At 36.1% G+C, this 16,702-nt stretch overlaps 1 long non-coding RNA gene across 6 annotated transcripts in view; it reads left to right on the top strand.

Annotated features, from left to right (window-relative positions):
• LOC109052383 overlaps positions 1-16,702 on the top strand; it is a 198,364-nt gene that overhangs the window by 30,939 nt on the left and 150,723 nt on the right. For all 6 annotated transcript variants that reach the window (XR_006157301.1, XR_006157302.1, XR_006157300.1 and 3 more), the window contains exon 3: positions 10,556-10,706. This is a non-coding gene — a long non-coding RNA (uncharacterized LOC109052383). The remainder of the gene's footprint in view (positions 1-10,555; positions 10,707-16,702) is intronic.

Below are 16,702 nucleotides of genomic sequence, written 5' to 3'. Positions count from 1 at the left end.
AACAACCACACAGTAAGAGAAAATTGATCTGTAGCTTATAAACAAGACTTTTTAAAAAGTGTGCAACCACTATGCCCATGTGTGAGGATATTGGCTCAAGCTGAAGGTCACTGCATGGCTGCAGAGCATTTCCAAACAGTCCATTGTTATGCTTGCACATTTCAGAGTCTTGGAAACAGAGACACATAGAAAATGTGTTTGCGTAACCCTTCAGTAGATCTGAATTGCTTTTTCACCTCATTGAACATTACCCTGAATTCTGATGCAATACCTGTGGCTTTAGTTTTTTTTTTTTTTTCACTCTTCTCCTTTCATGCAAACACACACACATGCACATCAGTTAGAATTATGCCCTTTAAGACGCTCTCTGGCTCTGTTTCTGCTTACACACACACTCTCTCCTGTGCTCTGTTTCAGCCTTTGGCAGACATGCAGCCAAAAGTCGCAGTCTAGCACTGGCTTCTCTCGATCAGACACTCACTGGTACCTCCAGACACTGCTTTAACAGCTCCCTGGCACCCTCCCCATACACAGCTGTGCCGGTGACCCAGTAAACTCGCAAATGAACCAGCGCTCGTGCCATCTCATTGGCTGGATCTCAGGGAGGATTGAAAGAAGAGAAGAAAGATTATTCATCTTCTTCTTTTTTGTCTTTTTTTTTTTAATATTATTAAATCCTTCTTATTTTTCCCTGCTATGCCCGCAGCAGATCCTTTTCCATCCCAAGGGGTCATGTCCCCAAATAATATCATTTTGACTGCAGACATGTGGCGATTTCCTCTAAATCTGTCAAATGAAACAACACAAGACAGATTAGTTCTCTCTGTTCTCATATGCTTTCCACTTCCACTTTCCCATTGGCTCTCTCTCTCTCTCTCATTTCTGAAAGTCTGCTCCCTCCCTCTGTGCTCTTACTGTAAATTGCTATTGTTTTTATTTATATACAAATCGTGGGAGAGCCATTCAGATGCTGGGAGTCTGTCTCTCTCTACGTCCTGATCATTCTCATGAGCAGTGGGCACAGTATATGGAGATCTTATTAACTGGAAAGAGTTAGCTAAGAGTCCTTATAACCTGGCTGTGAGCCGGATACTCCTGTCCCAACAAACTTTGTAATTACATGGATGCATTGTTTGGCATATGATGATTATGATGATTTATAATAATCATAACTGTTGGAGTCAAGAGCGGCTCAACGTTGTTTATTGTCCCACCAGCAGCAGTGCAGCTGAACAGTTCTCCGTTCAAATACACGCAATAGGCTCAAGCTTGCCGCAAAGCACCGGCAAAAGTAATTACCATAAATGTGGCAGGGGGGTAGATATTTTAATTATTTACTAATAAACTAGTGTTTTCTGAGTCTGTGTCACAAGCATGAAGTTGCTGATCCTGACTCGCCATCTCCTCAGACTCGCCTTTACAGAGAAGTGCATTTTTACGGATTATGATTATAATGAAAGAGTTTTTGTTTTCAATTAGTTTTATTTCGATAAGTAATCATCTAAAGCTTTCTATAGATACATTTATAATGTCTGTGAGGCATGTTTTCACTGAGTTTAGGTTTATTTTTGTACTCCTGTTAAAGACGAGACGCAGAAAGTGCATTGTGTTTGTTTTCTTTATTTTATAAAAGCACAACGTTTAGTTGATATTGTGAGTGCACACAAATTAAAGACCCTTTGCAGTTACGAATGATGTATTACTCTTATCTTTATGTGCAAAAATGATGGCGTATCTACTGAAAAAAATGCAAGTGATCACGCTGGCATCTCCATGTCCTGAAGCGTCTTCGCACAAACTATTGGATATAGCGCATATTTATCTGGGTCTAACGTTTAAACATTGTTATATGATTGAACTGTTTTATATCTATAGATTTTATTTTAGGCGAGTCGTGATGATTTGAGAAGGCTAAATTGATCAAACATAGGCTCACTGTCTAACGCTGGCTGCTTGGTCGTTACTTTAAAAAAATAAAAACTAAAACTTATATTTAACAAACAAAAAATGCTCCAAACGTTTTTCTAAATTATCTTTATAAAAAAAGAAATGAAATATAATCACTTTGCTATTACATACAAAACTGAACTATTTCAATAGCTGAGACAGTAGTATAAGCTGTTTAGGGACTGTTTATCTGTTCAGATCAGACACTAGAGCATCCCTTCATTCAGACACAGTGGAAGATCTGATCAGAATCAGTGTAGAGGGGCCAAGTCTGGAAGATTTTGATGCTAGAGAGAGTGTGGCCAGCTGGTTTAGCCAAGGCCAAAGATCAAGAAGGCCAAACTACAAGAGTTGGCCATCCGAGGGGCATGTGACTGCAATTGAGGATAGTCCATAAGACATTGAGTCATGAGATGTTCAGTTTGAAGACCTTAAAACACTTAATTTAGATTTTCTTTTTATTTCATTTATCTTGAGATGTTTTAAGTTTAAATTTCAGCTCAGTGAAGCACTTTAAGCACCAACACTTTTTCAGTAAGTTAATTTCTTGTAGAATTGTGCTTCAAATAAAGAAATTGTTGACCAGATTGTTAGTTAATAATTTACAAGTCAATATTGCCTATTGCCTATTTAAAAAAAAAAAAAAATGTGAACTTGTAAAACTGCGGTGTAAAATGCAATGCGGTCGAAAATTTGGGTTCACCTAACTTTTGTGCTGGTGCACCTAAGAAAAAAAGTTAGGCGCACCAGTGCAACCATTGCAAAAAGTTAGTCTAGAGCCCTATATATATATATATATATATATATATATATTCCTGTGATGCAAAGCTGAATTTTCAGCATCATACGCCTTTCCTTTCCTTTCCTTTCCTTTCCTTTCCTTTCCTTTCCTTTCCTTTCCTTTCCTTTCCTTTCCTTTCCTTTCCTTTCCTTTCCTTTCCTTTTTCCTGTCCTTTCCTGTCCTGTCCTGTCCTGTCCTGTCCTGTCCTTTTCTTTTCTTTTCTTTTCTTTTCTTTTCTGTCCTGTCCTGTCCTGTCCTGTCCTGTCCTGTCCTGTCCTGTCCTGTCCTGTCCTGTCCTGTCCTGTCCTGTCCTGTCCTGTCCTGTTCTTTCCTGTCCTGTCCTGTCCTGTCCTGTCCTGTCCTGTCCTGTCCTGTCCTGTCCTGTCCTGTCCTGTCCTGTCCTTTCCTTTCCTTTCCTTTCCTTTCCTTTCCTTTCCTTTCCTTTCCTTTCCTTTCCTTTCCTTTCCTTTCCTTTCCTTTCCTTTCCTTTCCTTTCCTTTCCTTTCCTTTCCTTTCCTTTCCTTTCCTTTCCTTTCCTGTCCTGTCCTGTCCTGTCCTGTCCTGTCCTGTCCTGTCCTGTCCTGTCCTGTCCTGTCCTGTCCTGTCCTGTCCTGTCCTCTCCTGTCCTCTCCTCTCCTCTCCTCTCCTCTCCTCTCCTCTCCTCTCCCTTGTTCAGATGACAATATCCAGTGAAATTTCTTATTTGTGTCATATATTCCAAGACGTAGGCGAGAATCTGTGATTCCTAAGTAACGTTACAGTATCCACACTGGTGCGGTGACTGACAGCCACACATTCACCTCAAGACATGAGATTCATCCATGCTGGAGCTGTGCCACAACCCACACAATGAAAATAATTCTGCAAGTAACTGCAATTGCAGGTTTCAAACAGAGATGAGAGGCAAAACTCATGGACTGCAGCTTTAAATAGAAGTATTAATTTCTTTCAAATATTTGGTCACACTTTATTTTAAGGTCCTATATTTTAAAGTCATGCAGAATATGTTCTTTAAAAGTACTAATAAACAGCCAATATGTTAATATTGGGCATACTAATAAGCAGCTCATTAATAGTGAGAATTGTATCCTATACTAAAGTGTTACCAAATCTTTTCAAAGCAAATAAACTGTTATGAAAAGAGGGGAGTCTGATTGAGTGACACATTCATATTGCTCAGATAGCAGGTCAAGGTTGAATTTGGTGAAATAATGTGTCAGCTCATTTCAAACTTTTTTAGATTTAACAAAAGCTATGCTGAAATTTGATGATACCAAAGTTGATATCTATAAAACGAGACCCATGGGACTACCAGGGTATTTTACTCTGAAACAAAGCTCTCTGTTGTTTTAGAGAAACAATTGAGACATTAAAGTGATCTCATTTGTGATTTTTCTTTTTGGTTGGGTTAGCTTTAGCCTTTTCCAGATATCCAGATGCAATAAAAACTGTTCCTGTTCTCCCTCAGGTCCTGCTCCTCAGGAGAGGCCAAGATAGACTGTTCTATTTTCATCGTCTTGATATTCCACAGTCAGATCTCAGGGAGACAGTGAGCACTCTTGGGAGAGTCAAGAGAAGATGTGTTTTCCTCTTAAACAACTTGGTGTTGATATGAAAATGATCAGAATTGCCATACTTTGAAGAAAAGGAACACTAGTTCATTATTCTGGGGTATAAATATTGTTCCATGCCAAAGAAAACTGTATTCCTGCCCTTGATATGTAAATATTTAGAAAGGGGAAAAAAACAGTTGGTCCCACTTTATATTAGGTGGCCTTAACTATGTACATTTAAATTAATCATTTGATACAATGAACTTATTCTGTACATGCATGTCTTTACATTGTACTTACATTTTAAAATACCAGCATGTAAGTTTAATTTCTGTAATACATTTATAGTTACTCTGTTGACCCTTCCCTTACACCTTAACCTGTCCTTAAACCTACCCGTACCTCCAAACCTGTCCCTAACCTTACCCTTACCCCACATCAATAGTGTTTTGCAATACAATATAAACACAATAAGTACATTATGCTTATTTTTTTGATGTAAGTACATAGTAGTTAAGGCCATAAAGTGGGACCAAATTGTTTGATTGGATTACCACAAAGGAGGCTTTTTAAAAAAAAAATTCATTACATGCTGCTTGAATTTCCTCGCTCTAAAACATAACAAGAACACCATACTTGTGAAATATAAAATAAAGTTAGAATACATCATTGAAAGTCATCTCGAGTCCTTTTTTGTGACAATACCCGACTGCAAACTCAGTCATCATTTCCTGTATTGGATGGGAAGTCGTTTTCCATTGACTGAGATCTCACTACTTCCTTTTGACGGCCAGTTAAAGATAAATGAGAGGGAAAAGGATTGACACCTCTCATCTTTCCTTCTCCTTCCTTCCATGGGCTGTCACAGGCCTGTGGGTTATTCGCACATGCTCCTCTCCTGCTCCCTAGGCACGGTGACACATGCTCTTCGAGCGTTGGTGTTGCATTTACCCATTGAGAGATCGCACCTATCTGTCCATCTTCTTAACTGTGAATGGTGGCGGTCTAATAATAGAGAGGCTGTCTGAAAGAAATTACATTTTCCTATTCTATTCCGATTCTCTGGTAAGGATGCAAGCCACAGGTCTGGTAGCTCTTGCGTCTCTTTTTCTCACTCTGTGTTCTGCTGGCCGAAAATGGGTATGAAGGAAATAGAAATAGTTACACTTACTGATTAATTTATGACTTCTAGGTGGGGGTCAAATGAGATGAGGTATTTTCACACACTAGATTCAGATAAACTTGAAAGTTGTTGGTGGAAGGCTGTTTTTACCTTTTTTTCCACTCTCCAGATTTTATTAACACCAGGTATCATAACTCTTCTGAAAAGACCTTATTAGTATAGCATGAATTTCCATGCTGGGCAGGAACCTGCATCCAAAACATAGTCTATTAAAAGATGACCTGATTTCTGAAATCAAAACCATTTAAAATCACATTTCTAGGTTAGCAGTCAACATATAATTGTAATGACAGATTTAACTTAAAAACACATTTTGACCATCTTAAATGCAGGACTGGCAGCATTTTTCCACCTCTGAGTAAACATAATTTAAAAAATAAAATAAAAATGTTATTAGGTCAAATTTAAAATAAGAAATTGTCACATTTAAGACATACAGTTGCAAGTATGGAAAACAGTTTTATAATTAATATAAATAAATAAATAAATAAATAAATATATATATATATTTTTTTTCATATATGATAATTTTATATCGGTTTATATATTTGTCTTTTAATGTTTTTTTAAAGATGTCTATGCTCAACAAGGTTGCATTTATTTGATCAAAAATACAATAAAAACAGTAGTATTGTAAAATAATACTACAATTTAAAATAACTTTCTCCTGTGATGCAAATCTAAATTACTCCAGTATTCAATGTCAAATAATTTTAATATGCTGATTTGCTGCTTTACAAATATTTTGTATTATTACAAAAGTCAAAAACATTATATCATGTATATTTTTTTATTTCTCAAAAAAGAAGAATCTTTCTCTCTCTCTCTCTCTCTCTCTCTCTCTCTCTTCCTTTCTTTCTTTCTTTCTTTCTTTCTAGGCATCAGTGATCAGTTAGTTTTATTTCCTTTTATAAAACCTCTAACATCTCTGTGGTAGGCCATCAGCGAGCGACCGAACAAACATATGAACGCTAAACATCCATCATAGTTTCTTTTGAACTTCATTTCGAGAATAAAGACTGGAGCCTAAATCCTTCCTGAGCTGAGAGGCAGTAACTGCTACCACAAGCCTACTGTAGAGTCACGGTGCTGATTCAAGACGTACCTCCTCATGCACACATTAACTCTGCTCTCTGCCTGATCTGCAACACCGCAAAATACAGTCAGTCATCAGTAAGTGCATAGCGCGCCTCTTCCAATTACCGCAGCGGTGACATCATGAGCACATGTGCTCTGCAGCCCAGCACTGAGTCTGAATTAAAGTTTGGCACTCATTAACCGAACTCGTCACACAAATGTGAAGCTGTGGCCTCTCTGGGTGCTGAGATAGTCACTCATTTCCCTTAAATCTCGCATCAGTTGAGTCCAGTATGAGGTAAGGCAGAATAAACTGCCATGACTCTACAGATCTGGCCTCCTCTGCTCTCTAGTTTAGAAGCAAAGCCATAAAACCTTATGAGCCAGTTGTACGACTGTGTATACAAATATCTATTGTCTCTAATTAGATAATCACTACTTTTTTTCTTTTTTTTTTATTGCTTAGAGGTTGCCCTTTTCTAGCTCTTGAAACTTAATTGAGTTCATGGTTATGTATTATTATTATTATTTTTATCAGATGTTTCTTCTGAAACTATTCAGGAGCAATAAAAATAAATGGGACAGTTGTTGGCATACAGTAGGAGTATAGAGCTATGAAATTAATTTGGATCGCCAAACTCAGATAAACTGGTCTTTGAAGAATTGAATGAGAAATGGGTTCGTTGAGTTCATTTTGAAAGGTTTAAAGCGTTCACAGTGTTTGACGTCGTTGTGATCTCTTCTGAAGCTCTAGAGGAAACTTGTGTTAGGTTACTGGGGACATATCTGAGACGCAGGGGACTTAAAGGGATAATTGACCCAAAAATGAAAACTCTGTCATCATTCACTCACCCTTATGTTGTTATAAACACATATTACTTTATTTCTTTTGTGCAACAGAAAAGAAGATATATAAAGATTCAGATTATGTCTTCTAATTTAATAAAGTATCATTCATTTCTAATTAAGTTCATATTACTTACAAATTTGTCAGTTTTATAAATTTTCTTTTTATGTTACAATTATGGAATTTTACCTTTTTTCTCTATCTCTCTCTAAATGCATGTTATTAATTGTATTGTGAATGATTCAATCATGCTTATTATTTTATTTTATGTTTTTAATCAGTGTCTTAATCACTCAGTGAAACAACTTCTATGTTGTATAGTACAAAAGCTAGTCTTTGCATTTATTCAACATAAACCCGTCCCTTTCTTACAACCAGTTGCAAGCACATGTTCATATTTGCCTCTACCAATCAACAGCCAATGAAGAAAAGTTTTTTTTCTTTCACTTTCAATATTCAATTTCCACTCAAAGATAAGATCTACTTTCATTGCATTGCAACTGTAAGTATTCAAAGGGAATATTTGATACATAGGACAATCGAGAACATTTACTTTGAAGAGCAATAACCAAATTATATCATCAAGTCATGTTTGAGAGAACAAGAGGATAAGGAATGAGAATGATCCCTTTCATCAAAAGTCTCAATTCAATCTCACTGCAAGATTTAAAGATTAAAGAGATGGCTTTTAGGGTTATAATGTTTTTGGACACACAAGTGGGCTCTCATCTTGACCTTCTCCAGGCCTTTGTCTGTGTGCAATGTGTTCCTGCATATACTTTCATGATCAGCTTTCAATGGGGTATGACTCCGTGTCGGCATCAATAGAGCAACAAATAAGTGATGTGTGAAATCTGGACAGCACACAGTGACTATAGAAAGTCAGTCAGGCTGAAACAATAGCTCAACAGCCTTTTAGAGAGGGTTAGACAGAAGCAGTGATGTATTAACAAGGTCAGTTGCCTTGATATTTGGCTTTTGATATGTGGCAGAGAAAGCAAGATCACTGTTTACGGAGGACGTCCACTGAATGCATGGAGACAGGCAGCGTCTCTTCGTGGCTATCTGAGCTGAACCGTCATCCACTCCAGGCACATTTACTTCTAGGTTTTGTTCTGTTTGCATGCAGAGGGATGTAGCCACCATCAAAATGAGGAAGTTTATGTGTGAGCGGACAAATGATCATCCTCCAAACTAGGATCCTGAGGGTGTTTGCTGGAAGTAAAATGTGTGTGTTTGTGACTGTTAGATAGAAGTGGGCTGTTTAAAGCACATCCTGGAGAGTCTATGTGGGAATTTAAACGCTCTGTGCTGTTTGTGGGAATGAAATCAGAAGGTGAAGTTGCCTGGGAGGCAGATTGGCTTGGCAGGCTGATTGTCTGTGGAAGCTGTATTGATGGGACAAAACATGAATAGTTCCTTCCAAATCTAATCCTGACAGACAGTCTTTTAAACTGGGTTTGGAAGTATTTTAGGGTATTATTAACATGCTGATATGTTTAAAAGTTCACAGATATAATGTTGTACATTAGTGGTGTTGATTTTTGATTCACCTCAGTGACTTAAATCATTTGAGGCTGAACCCAAAAAGTTGTAATATTCGTTCATTCAGTGGTTATTTCTGCAGGTTACATCATTGACAATTGGTAGCAATGATTTTTTTTTTTTTTACAAGCCACCAATTCATTCATTCAACAACAGATTAGAGTGGAATAGGTTTTTAGATTATTGAATGTATACTATTTTTTTGAATATACAAGTCCACATATTTGATTTGATAATTTGATTACACTAATAGTTACATATTATTGATCATTTTATTAATTGGGCCATTTCTGCAGGATTTATTTTGTTTTCATTTATTTTTTTATTTTTTTAAAGAGTCACTGAATCATTCAATGATTAGTAACAGATTCATGACAGAATCTTTTGAATCTTTTGTGGCTTTTCTACAAAATTATTTACACTGATTTGTTCACTGATTCTTCAGAAAGGCCACATTTTTGTAGCAAAGAGTTTGTGTGTGTGTACTTGCGTATGCTACTTTGTGGTGTGTTTATTTTTTGTAGAAGTTATTGAATCATTCACTCAACAACTTGTAACAGCTTCACATCTGGAATTAGTTTTAAAGTATTAAATGAATAATATATTTTGAATATACAAGTCCGATAAAGTCTTACATATTAGTGTTAATTTATTCGCCTCAGTGACTTGATTTTAAGACTGTTCAACAAAAAGATTTCCTCAGATTTATTTACATTTATATTTAATCGTTTTGCAGACAATTTTATCCAAAGCAACTTATCCATTCACTGAATTCATTCATTATCCATTTCTGGAGGTTAGTCATTGTCAGGTAACACTGATTGATGGACTGATGGATTGATTGATTTAACAGATTCATGACCGAATCTTTTTGCTGTTAACCAAAATAATTGTTTTTACTAATTCTTCCAGTGTGCCTTTCTTTTGCAGGCTACATTTTTACACCAGTAGGAAGTGATAAGTTTCTTTTTATGTGTTTTGAGTGAGTCAGTTTTGTTCATTCACTTTGTTGATAAATGAGATGAGTTGTGCTAGTGTCTTGTTTGCACTAAAAACAGCGACTCGTTCAGGGATATTTGTTTAGTAGGTCCAAACAGTGCAATGTTCCCTCACAGCACTCACTTGCTACCATCAATCAGTCTAGGCTAAAAAAAAAAAAAAAAAAAAAAACTTTCATTAATTTATGCACTCAAATATTTCATTATAACAAAACACATTAAATGTTTTAAACAGTGCGGTTTACAAAATGTACAGAATTATCATTGGTTGTTTATTTTTTAGTAACATATCCAGGACCGTTGTCAGGAGGGTACAACCAAGAATGGATTCCAGGGCCCTGTGATTAAGAGGTCGTCTTTGTATAGCTTAGCCTTATACTCACTGGCCCCAGGGGAGAGAGGGAGAACATCTATAAAAATGCTGTCTCTGGTCCTGTGATTTTTAGTGACGACCCTGGCCACTTTTCTGCTGACTGCACTTGATTTTGCTCTGCACAAACACACTCTGAAATCCATTTGAAACAAAAATCTCTCTGTCCTTCCCCTTCAAACTCTCTCAGGGCTTTCTTTAAGGTGTTGACTTCTGTGAAACATCTGTGAGCAATGTGTTGTTCTTAATTACAGTTGGAGTTCAGCGGCAAAGAGCATCAAGGAAGCATTACCACATCACTCACAGTTCAGCTCTCCGGCGTTGCCCTGACCTCCTGAACTCTGACTTCACCTGACCTCTCTTCAGACCTCTCGGTTTAACCAGCTCAGCGTCTCTCAGTATCAGGTCAGAACCTCACCACTTCCTTTTAAACCGCTAATCAGCTCACTTATACATCTTTCCGTGCATATTTCCAAAGCATTTTCATATTTATGTCCACTTTATCTTAGTCAGGCATGATGTTGTAACAGATTCATGCAAAGTGAAAAGGGCACTTGTATGCGTTTCACCACGCCAGATTTATTGGGTGTTGAGTTTCTATCAAATGGCTTAGTCTTGTATGGCAGGTCACAGAAGAGTCACTCGTTCTAATGTGAAAAGTTGGGACTCGGTTTTGGCTTTCTGTTTTATTTCCTCATGAAATTTATACAGGCATCTGAAAACACTTTTTGCTACTTGGAATATGATGTAATGAAGGCCTTCTCCTTATTCCCTAGGTAACTAAACAGAATTACAAACAGCTGAGGCCAGCATCTATTTAGTTGTATGAAAAAAAAAGCATAAAAAAAAATGTTGCAAATACTGATTTGGTACTAGCAAGCAGTTTTAACACTAGACAGAAGTTTCAATGACATGATGCTCTTCAAGAAATTTGTTTGCACATCAAAAAGTTTGTTTGATAAATCTGCTTCCATAATTTATTTGCATGTCTTCTTATTGTATAAAAATATCTGCCTCAGTTGAGTGATTTGAGAGATTTTATGTGCATCTTGCATTTCCATCCACCGTTTTTTTTTTTTTTTTTTAGTGCTGTCAAACAATTAATCACGATTAATCGCATCCAAAATAAAAGTTTTGTTTACATTATATACAGTATGTACGTGTACTGTGTATATTTATTATGCATATGTAAATACACACACATGCAGTATATATTTTGAAAATATTTACATTTATACATTTATGTATTCATATTCTTAGATATTTTATATTATATATAAATATATTTAATATATAAACAACATTTTTATTTTTATTTTTACAATTAATCTTTTGACTACACTAGTTATTTAATTTATTTAATAAATTGCATTAAATTTTGATGCAATATGCCGCAATATGCCAAAATATGGTTAGAAATATGTAGGTGGAAATGTATCTGGTGTTTCAAGGTCACCAAGTATTAGACAATTTTTAGACTTTTTTATGACTTCACATAGTTCAGTTTGTAAAATATCATGTGGTGCAGTGTTATTTTAGCATTATTTGTATACTTCTATAGGATTTATTAATATTTTGAAGTAGTTTTGAACTGCCGTTTTAATTTTAATATTAGCAATTTTGTTTTGTGCTTTGGTTATTTTTATTTTAAATATTTCTTTTTAGCATTTTTTTTTATTTTATTAATTTATTTTATTTCATTTTATTAAGACTATTTAGTCTTTCCATGTTGACAATTTTATTTCAGCTTTATTTTAATTTACAAAAAATATTTGTTTAGTTAACAGTAACAACACTGATGCAGTGTGCCTCCCCAAAAATGTAATCTTTATGAATTCATAAGTTATGATTTCCATTTTTAATTTACACACATAATTTAATAATTTTAAATGATACTATGGAATAGTATGAAATAATTTAAAAGTGTCTAAAAAATGTGCACATTGACATATTCAAGATAAAAGGAAAATATGTTGTTACTTTTTACTTTATGTTAACACTTTATGATAAATTCAGCTGAAACATGTTTGTGTTGTGCATGAGAGATTTTTACTCTTTTTTTTGTGGTCACTCTTACTTATTGACCCTCATATCTTTAAGGCTGCTCAAAGTAGGTAGCAGTACATGTCTGTTACACCTATGTCTGTGTTAAAGCACTGATATCAGTTTGCGTGTGGACTGTCTGGGAGAATGACCTCAGCGTTAGGCGGGATTAGGCGTAGTGTGGCTTGGTGATTAAGAGATCTTCCTTTAATTGTATTAGTCTGTCAACAGATGTTCCACTCATTATACAAGGAGGACTGGGAGCACAGCTTAGTGGCTGCTGTTAAGTCTGCTTTATCTTCTCCTGAGCAGGAACATTAGTGCTAATAGAGTCATACTGGTTGGTTGGTAGTCCTTGTGCCAATTAATACTTGGCTGCATGATGATTTTTAATTCAAGCTCTGATAAACATCAGCTTCATTGGGTTCTGACTGAAAGTAGAGTGCAATACAAGAATTTAAAATAATCACAAAATCCAAAACCTTTTGAGTGTCCGGAGTGGCTCTTTTGACAAATCCTTTTATCCGCTTTAGAGCACTATGGAATCCCAATGAGCTCAGATGACACAGGAGTAAAACTGTACAGGATATATTCAGACAAACATCCCTACACCATTCCTCATTCTCAGTTCCTCCGCTTTGGCACGTCGGACAGAGGATGTGGAGAGGAGCGAGGGGTGAGGAATGTGAGAAGAGAGGAGGAGTGGGAACGAGGGGGCGGTTTGAGCTTCATCAGAAGTTGAGCTGGAAGAAGCAGCCGCCAATGTGGGGAAATAAACAGAGTCTGAAGTGGCTTAACCAGGTTTGCTAATCTGAAAATCCCCTTTGTTTAGTGGGATGCTGTTAGGTGTTTAATTGGTCTGCTTTAAACTCACCAGTCATGTTTTCCATGAGAGGCTGTCATGTTTAAATGAGCTTTGAAAACAGTCAGATGACTTTGCAGTCGAGAGATGCTTATTTGCGCCACCACTCTGGGCTGTGAACAAGCTAAATTTTAGGCATGGGATCAGGATGGTTGACTAGTCATCTAGCAAATTTAGCTTATGTATTTTTAGGTTTTAAGGGGAATTGTTTTAAATGTAACTTCTCACAGAGGGTTAATGTGCTAATAGTAACTGATGTCTGTCAGAAGCACTTCCAAATTTACCCTTCTATTCACTTTTCTAATAATTTTTATGCCTAAATTTGTTCAATGATTTAATAAATTGATTCAACCAAAGACTGTCTGAATATGCATAGTTCCATACTATATACTAGGCAAGACCAGGTTGTGAAATTAATGGTATATCCAAATTCTTAGTATTCATAAATAGTGAGTAAAAATGTGCTACGTCCAATGAGATTGTGAAGTGTGTATCTGGTGGACACTTTACTATCCCATAAGGCTAAGGGAGAGTAGGTGTGAATAGCAGGGAAGTGACACAACTGATACCGAAAGCCACATGACGAATGTAGTGCATCCAGATTACATTCATACTACATACAGTCACTCTCTATATATGGTCAAGTTCTTATTCAAGTCTAATTATCTAATTCAAATCTAAATTCTAGTACTTGGGGTATGCAATTTTGGATGTAGAGATATACAGTCAATGATTTATTGTTATTAAAGTTATAAATTCTTAAAGTGATAAAAAAAAGTTGCACTTTTATACAGAACATAATCAAAGTTCACCCAGAAAGCAAAAATTGTCATCATTTACTCTCAATCTTTTTTTTTTTTTTTTTTTTTGGGGTGAACTATCCCTGTAAGACAATATCCTTTTAGAAAATATGTATTTTTTTTTTTTTTTTTTTGTGATGGCTGTTCCCATGGGTGTGTGAACAAAGTATAGCCCTATTAGCATGCTAAAAATGACAGCGTTTCTAATTGACAATAGTAACTTGAGATTTATATGTAGTTGCAGGAAAACAAATTTCTGCACATCTGGACTGAGTGGGATTTTTGTCTTTCCTGTATTTATTGTGGTTTGTTTTATTATGTATTTCCATCTTTTATCTCTCAAAGCCTTCAGCGTGGGAACCCCATATAACTGATGGCCGAGTGTGGAGGATAGCCGTGTTCTGGTTCTGAATGATACCTTTGGGCTAAAGCGGGAAACCGTGGACATATCTCTCCATCTGCTTCCCTGTGACATCAAAGGAAAGCCTTGGATTCCACGGCCTATATATAAAACCTGCAGGAAGACATGTGTTATTCTGGCTCTCTTCCTGTAACCTAAGGCTGATCTTGAGCGCTCTTTTTCTCTTTCTCCCTCACTTTGTGTTGCTTCGTTCTCGTGGGTCTCTGCTGAAGTTGACCCTCTGATGACTAAATGCAGTCATTTTTGTGGTCCTGTGGGCCTTTCATGTTATTTAGACATGGGCAGGACGTCTAGAGGTTAAAGAGAAAACTGTGTCATCATTTATTTACCCTTATTTAAGAAAGTACGGTTTGGAATAACATGGGTAAACAATGACAGAATACTATCTTTTAGCTGAAGGATTCTTTGAATTCTACCCTCAACAAACTACATTTCCAGAAATATTGCAAACGGACACAGTCTTTTCCTAAATTAACTTCTGCTTCCACCCACTCAGGACCACAATGTTAATTAAACCACATTGTTTGCCATTCTTTAACGGTATATCAAACCACTTGTTTGCTAATGACCTAGACAAATAGAGGAGTATCTCTGACAGGGTGTTAAAGAGTTCCAAGCTCATGACAATTAGAAAGTGTGTGTTGTGTTTGTGAGAGCACAGGTGATGGATCATTATGTGCGTGACACTACTAGAGCGTAATTTGGTCGGTTCCAATTAGCTTAGCATGCCATGCTCTGCTAACTACAGACAGTCCACTTCTCTTGCTTTATTGACACCGTGGCCTTTGCTTTCATCAGTGTTTGTGAGAGCTATTTGGAGGTATAGATTGGAACTCATGGTTCCTACTGATGCATTAAAAATTTAATAGGAAGGTTATGACAGTAAGTTCTTCTAATGTTTTACATTTTACTTTCATGTTTTTTATTACCAGATAATTCACAATTTTAGTTGTCTAACTTAATTAGCTTTAAAGTGTTTATGAAGGTCAAAATACAGATTTTTACAATAATATTACATTCAAAAGAAATCTCAGCATCTCACATTGTGCTCAGATACACTACGCCTAGGCTGGAAAGACATTTCAGAAATTTCAATATCAAGATTAAACATTTCTCCACATTATTCAAATTATGTGAGCTATGAGGTCCACATTATTCTTTTAATAGTATTTTTATTGTATTGCCTCACTTGTGCAGAATTTTATTTCTCTTTATTTCAAGAAAATGTTGAAATATTTTAAGTTAATGTTAAGTTCAAGTGAAACAAATTCATTGCTGTATGCAAATGAAATGCACTACAGATTAAAATTTATAAAAATGATAATTTAAAGTAAAGCAGCCATTACTCCAGTCTTCATTGTCACATGGTCCTTCAGAAATAATTCTGATATTTTTTTTTGTTTGTTGATAAAATATTTATTGTTTTTTTTTGTCTGATTGTTGATTGATGAATGTTTTGAGCATTTATTTAAAATAGAAACCTTTTGTAACATTATAAATGTGTTTACTGTCACTTTTGATTAAAATAATGTGTCCTTGCTAAATAAATGTAATGATAATAATAATAAGCTGAATAAATGTATTAATATAATCAAACAAACAAACAAACAAACAAAACCTCTACTTTATGCTTAAGAAATATGCAAAGATCCAGTGCTTTATGCCTTACGAAGTCAGTGCTTTTTCTCTTGGCTACTTCCTTTACAGCAGACACTTTGTTTCCCTCCTCTCGAAAGCACATTACCAGCGTTACTTAAGCTCTGGGGTTGGAAATCTGTTGACTCCCTTACTTGTGTTCACACAATCACAATGTTAATCATGGTCTCCCTTGAGTCCTTAATTGGTCTTCCATACAGCTATCTGCAGCTGTGCTGCTCCAGTGAATGTGAACACAGACTGTTCTGCGCAGCCAAACCTCATCGTTACAGCAGAGCCGTACTTAAACACAGAGGAAACATGTCTGAAATATTCCAGCCCCCTTTCTGTCCCAACCACATACATAGCAGATTTCTAAACCTTTTGAATGTATGGGTCATTATGTAATTTGGGAGTAGTAATTGTGGTAATTATGTAGGGTCTAGAGTTATTTTATCCCGCGCCCGTGAAATGGGAGGGTAAGTCTCCCTTAATTTAAGCACTCCCCGGTGAATTTGAAAGTCAAATGAAGCGTTCAGTCTTGAGCTGTCTAGACGGAGACAAAGAGCATGATGCTGCTCTCTTGCCCCTGTTAGATCTATGACATCTTTTAGAGACCTGGACGCTGAAAAAGAATCTG

The sequence above is a fragment of the Cyprinus carpio genome, chromosome B19, assembly GCF_018340385.1.
Source record: "Cyprinus carpio isolate SPL01 chromosome B19, ASM1834038v1, whole genome shotgun sequence".
NCBI lineage: Eukaryota > Metazoa > Chordata > Actinopteri > Cypriniformes > Cyprinidae > Cyprinus > Cyprinus carpio.
Note: the sequence above shows the minus strand (reverse complement) of the source record. Positions and strands in the feature narration are given on the sequence as shown.